At 40.6% G+C, this 5,619-nt stretch overlaps 1 non-coding gene across 1 annotated transcript; it reads left to right on the top strand.

Annotated features, from left to right (window-relative positions):
* Positions 1–2,791: 2,791 nt before the first annotated feature.
* Positions 2,792–2,895, top strand: LOC111767341 (U6 spliceosomal RNA). Its single transcript, XR_002799186.1, has one exon. It is a non-coding gene; the product is annotated as a U6 spliceosomal RNA (small nuclear RNA).
* The last annotated feature ends 2,724 nt before the right edge of the window (positions 2,896–5,619 follow it).

Genomic DNA, 5,619 nt, shown 5'->3' on the forward strand with positions numbered 1-5,619 from the left:
GCTATTGGCAGAAAGCAAAATTTTCTCATTTACAGGCTGCAGGCTATGAATTAACGTGAGTTAGGGGAAGCAGACTTGGCCCAGTGGATAGGGCGTCCGTCTACCACATGGGAGGTCCGCAGTTCAAACCCCAGGCCTCCTTGACCTGTGTGGAGCTGGCCCATGCACAGTGCTGATGTGCACAAAGAGTGCCATGCCACATGTAGGGGAGCCCCATGTGCAAGGAGTGCAGCCCATAAGGAGAGTTGCCCAGCGCAAAACAAAGTTCAGCCTGCCCAGGAATGGTGCCACACACACGGAGAACTGACACAGCAAGATGATGCAACAAAAAGAAACACAGATTCCCGTGCCACTGACAAACACAGAAGCGGACAAAAAGAACACGCAGCAAATGGACACAGAGAACAGACAACAGGGGTGGGGTGGGGGGAGAAATAAATAAAATAAATCTTTAAAAAAAGAATAATAATAAAGTGACTTAGAGTCAAGGCTGTCCTTTGGAGAGAGAATAGAATGATGAAGAACCACAAAGCCATTTCATGTTATCAAAGGCCTCATCTGTTTCCCATTAAGAAGCAAATCAGGCAAGTAACAAAAGGTAGAATTGTTCTCTTGCCTGATGATATCTTATCCAACCCCCAGAAATCTCTCCTCAATCTTGATTCTATGTGATCTTTTGGATTCTGACTCCCCATTGTATTTGTCTGCCAAAGGGATATTGATGCAAAGTACCAGAAATTGGTTGGCTTTTTTAAAGGGTATTTATTTGGGGTAAAAGCTTAGTTACAAGGCCCTAAAGAGTCCAACTCAAGGTTGCTTTCTCACCAACGTCAGTTGCCATGTGTTAAAGCAAGATGGTCACTGATTTCTGCCTGGTCTCTCCTCTTTAGGCTATAAGGTAAATGACTCGTCTCTCCCTGGGGCCACAGGATCAAAAATGACAAAGTTTTCTCCCTCCCATATGTGTTCTTGAGTGAGTGTCTGTTTATATTGGCCCACCAAGAGAGCAGGGACTCAACCTAAGTCACGTCTTATTGATGTGGTTGAATCAAAGTCCTAATCTTAACAGGTAATTTAATCAAGGGCCCCTCAACTGAACTCAATATAATAAAAATATATTACACCCAGAATACATTAGCTTACAAACATAATCTTTCTCCTTTGGAGATTCATAAATAATCTCAAACTGCCACACCCACCCTTGCTCAAGCCTAACCAGTCTCATTTTCTGGAACTTACCCCTACTATTTGCTATCCCCTTAGGTATTAGACTCCAGGCTTCTCCTAGGTTCTCGTTCAGATTTCACACTGTTTCTACAGCAACTTCCTGGCATCAACTCCTTCCTAATTAATGGCCACTGTTTTGGTACGTTTTGGGTTGCTTACTGGCCTTTGCAATACTCTTGCATGGTTGGCCTTCCACTCTCCCTAGCCTCAGTCCCAGGCAGACCTTGGATCATCTCTTCAGTTGACGTTAAATAAATGTGAGAAATATTTAAAGGGACTAGGATGTACTACCTGGAGAAAAGAAGATCCAAGGAGCATATGACAAATGTCTTCAGATAACCAAAAGGCTGCTATAAGGAAAGGCCTTCTACAGTTATTCTGTAATTCAGACAGGCAATTAGAGCAAATGGGAAAGCAGTCTTCTGCTCAATATTAAGAACTTTCGAACAATTATGGTTGTGCAACAAGGAAATATGCTGCAACTGTAAGTACTGTTTGCTTACAATTGAAGATATTCAAGCAAAACCTTAATGACCACTCCTGGAAAATGTTGTAGAAGAGACTCATGAATCAAATAAGAGCTAGTGCAAAGAAAGCCCTGTCAACCTTTGCAATACGATGATTTGAGATACCGAAGGAATGTTTCTCAGCCAACCAAATAAAAATACAACTCTCAATAAAATCTCCTATTGTTGCACCATTGCTTGAGTTATCTCTTCATCCTTTTTTTCTTCCTTTTGTGAAGTTGGTTCAGAAAGCTGATTAGCTCCACACATTTCTTAGACAAATGCTCCAGTGAGATGAGGGGAATCTCATTTTGCTCTCACTAATACAAAGCAGTGCTTTCAGTGACAGACTCAAGAAAGATGAGGCAAGGGAACTCTACAACGGATCCCAATTAGACTCTCAGAAGAAAGTTGAGGAGTACCAGAAACTGAATGCTGGCTGTTGTGGAAGAACATGGTTTGCTTGCTGTTTCCCACCTCTAGTGGAATCAAGTTGACATTTAAAATGTCAAAACTTTTCTTGCAGCACATAACCTGAGGCTATATTCAGAAACCAAATGAAATTCCATGGGAAACACAGCAGATTGGAAGGCCTCTCTTAAATATATACTCCCTGCCCATAGAATTTAAAACACAAGTTAAGACATTTCTCTTTAATTAATCACTCAACTTTACTGCCTCCACCCTGACTGAAACACAAAAAAGGGGGTCATGTGGCATTACAACACCTCAGTCTTTAACATTCTTAAAATGGTTGCTCCAACTGTGAACTGAGATATTTCATGGCAAGACTTTTATCACTTCAAAGTATTTCTTTAAAGAACCACGCCATTGCCATTTGATGGAATATTACACAGCCATTAAACATTGTGTTCACAAAGAGTTTGTAATAACATGGAAAATACAAACGTTATTTATAAAATAGAAGTTCACCAATGAACAAAAGCCATGCATATAAGACTGTAGATGTGCACTCAGGATATCAATCACTTTCTCTGCTCTAAAGGTAGAACATGACAAATAAAATACAAAAAAGGAGGGGGGGGGAATGAAGAAATGTATCAAAAACAAGATACATTTGTGCTTGCTTTTACAATAGAGAAGATTACCATGGCCCCTGGACAAGGATGACATGCAAATATATGAAACGTTCCATATTTTTTAAAAAAGAAAAGCCTGGGAAGTGGACACAACTCAAGCAATTGGGCTCCTCTCTACCATATGGGAGGTCCAGGTTTGATTCCCGGGGCCTCCTGGTGAAGGCAAGCTGGCCCACGTAGAACTAGTCCACGCAGAGTGCTGGGGGAGCAAAATGACCCAACAAAAGGAGATGCAGAGGAGAGACAGTACGAGACACAGCAGACCAGGAAGCTGAGGAGGCACAAGAGATTGAGCATCTCTCTCCCACTCCAGAGGGTCCCAGGATTGGTTCCCAGTGGCACCTAAAGAGAAGACAAGGAGACACAGAAGAACACACAGCGAATGGACACAGAGAGCAATCAACGGGGGGTGGGGGGAATACATAATTTTTTTAAAAAGGAGAGAATGCTATGAATAACTGAGTGCAAAAGGGTAGGCAGGACTGAAGTCTTGGGACTGCTGGAACAAAAGTGGTGACAACAGGTGGGAGTTTGTCTCCTTCAGGGTAAAGGGAGTCAGGGTCTTAAGCCAGGCTCAGCTCTTAAAGCCAGAAACTAGAGTGGCTTCTCTCAGCTTCTTCACTCCAGGAGGCACAAAAATAAAAATAGCTCAGGCCAATCTCTGTCTGGGGCTAGTGCATCTCAACTGATGCAAGCCCAGAAAGATTGCTGCAACTGGGTGTCACATCAAGCTTCTGTCTCTACGATGGATCAGCAATATCTTCTATGTCACCCTGAGTCAGGAGTCCCTACAGGTACCTTAATCAGACCTGGCTCTGGTCTGGGGTCTCAGAGAGGTGGGTAAAAATAACTACAAAACCACTAGATAGAGAAGGACAGAGGAAACAAACACATCAAAATCTTCAACTCAAAATGAGTACAGAAATCACAATGTCATAATGTGTAAGGAAACATAATGCCACAAAAGACATTTCATTAAATAATTTGGGCACAAATCAATAACTTGATTTTATATGAACATCAGACAAAGACTTTTTAAGTGAAGTACAGTAAAGAGGATGAAAGAAGGCACCATGTCCATTAAAAAAGAAGGAGAAATTATTAAGCAGGCAGAAATTAAACAAAAACGACAGGCTAAGAAAGAGCCAATCAGTCTGAATAATAAAAAATTATGGTCACTGAAATAAAAATGTGGTGAGAGGATAAATTCCAAACTATTCCTAATTGAAGAGAGAATTCACTAGTTAGAAGACAGTCCTGAGAAGTCACCTGAAATATGACACAAAGAGACCAAACAATAAAAAAATAAATAAGAAGAAAAACAGCTAAGAGACATGACAAGAGAGTGAGAGGCTTCAGTACTTGCCTAGCAGCAGCCCACAGGGTAGAAAATGGAAAGACTGGCAAAGAAGCAATATTTGAAATGATATTTGGTGAGAATTTCAAAGTAAAAGACAAATGTGAGCTCTCAGAACAATAGTACCTTTTGATAAATAAAAATAATTCATATCTGTAGGACCTAAAGGATAAAGAAAGAATTTCAAAAAGGTCCAGAGAGGAGACACAGATTACACACAAATGAGCAAAAACTACACCTAGAGAAGACTTCTGAGTTACGCTGTATATGGCAAAAGGCAGTGCACGGGAAACCCACAAAGTGCTGAGGGAAAATAACTGTTGACCCAGAATTTTATACCCAGTTAAATTCTTATTCAAATGTGATGGCAAAATAAATATTTTTCCAGTCATAACAGGCCAAGGTGTTTTCTACCACAGACACTCTCTGTATTAGTCAGCCAAAGGGGTGCTGATGCAAAATACAAGAAATCAGTTGTTTTTTATAAAGGATATTTATTTGGGGTAGGAGCTTACGTTACCAGGCCACACAGCATAAGTTACTTCCCTCATCATCTGACTGTGTTGGAGCAAGATGGCTGCCTACATCTGCAAGGGTACAAGCTTCCTGGGTTCCTCTCTTCCTGGGGCTCCTTTCTCTTCGGGCTCAGCTCCTCTGCTTTCTCCACAAGGCCAGCTATAGACTATCCGGCAAAGGGCTTGTCTCTCTCCCAAAGGCCTCTGCCTTGTTTAAAGGAAACTTCTCTCCATCCTCACATATCTGCTTCTCTGCTCCAGGAACAAAACTCCAACTAACTCCTGTGCTTTGTTATTTTCTCTGTGAGTCCCCCAACATCCTACTGACATGGTCCAATCAAATCCTTAATCATTATTTAATCATGCCCAGGTCCAGACCAGTTTACAAACATAATCCAATATCTATTTTAGGAATTCATACACAATATCAAACGTCCACACTCTCTAAAAGAACTGTTAAAGAGTGCACTTGAACAGAAAGACAGATGAGAGCGCATAGGGAAGAAATGAGGTAAGAGGAACAAACTGAACACACACACCAAGATTTGCTCTTATCAGCAAGTGAATAACCTCTGACTAAAAAAATAATCACTATGTTTTATATTTTAAAAAGGGCAAAACTGAAACTCTAAGCAACTATAACAGGAAGGTGGGATGTTCAATGAGTAAAATGTGCTAGGACCTTAGAGGTAGGACAGAAATACTAAAGCACTGTAGAATCATTCAGTTAAGTGTGTATGGAAAAAAGACTGGAAAGAACTGCAATAATGAAATATGGAAAATGGCTGCCTCAGAGAAATGATGTAGTATTATTTTTATTTCCTTGTTGATCTTTGTACTAAATTTTCTAAAACAAACACATACTCTCTTAATGAAGAAAACAATTAATCACCTATATAAAATCTCTTATCTTC

Source organism: Dasypus novemcinctus, chromosome 14 (genome assembly GCF_030445035.2).
Source record: "Dasypus novemcinctus isolate mDasNov1 chromosome 14, mDasNov1.1.hap2, whole genome shotgun sequence".
NCBI lineage: Eukaryota > Metazoa > Chordata > Mammalia > Cingulata > Dasypodidae > Dasypus > Dasypus novemcinctus.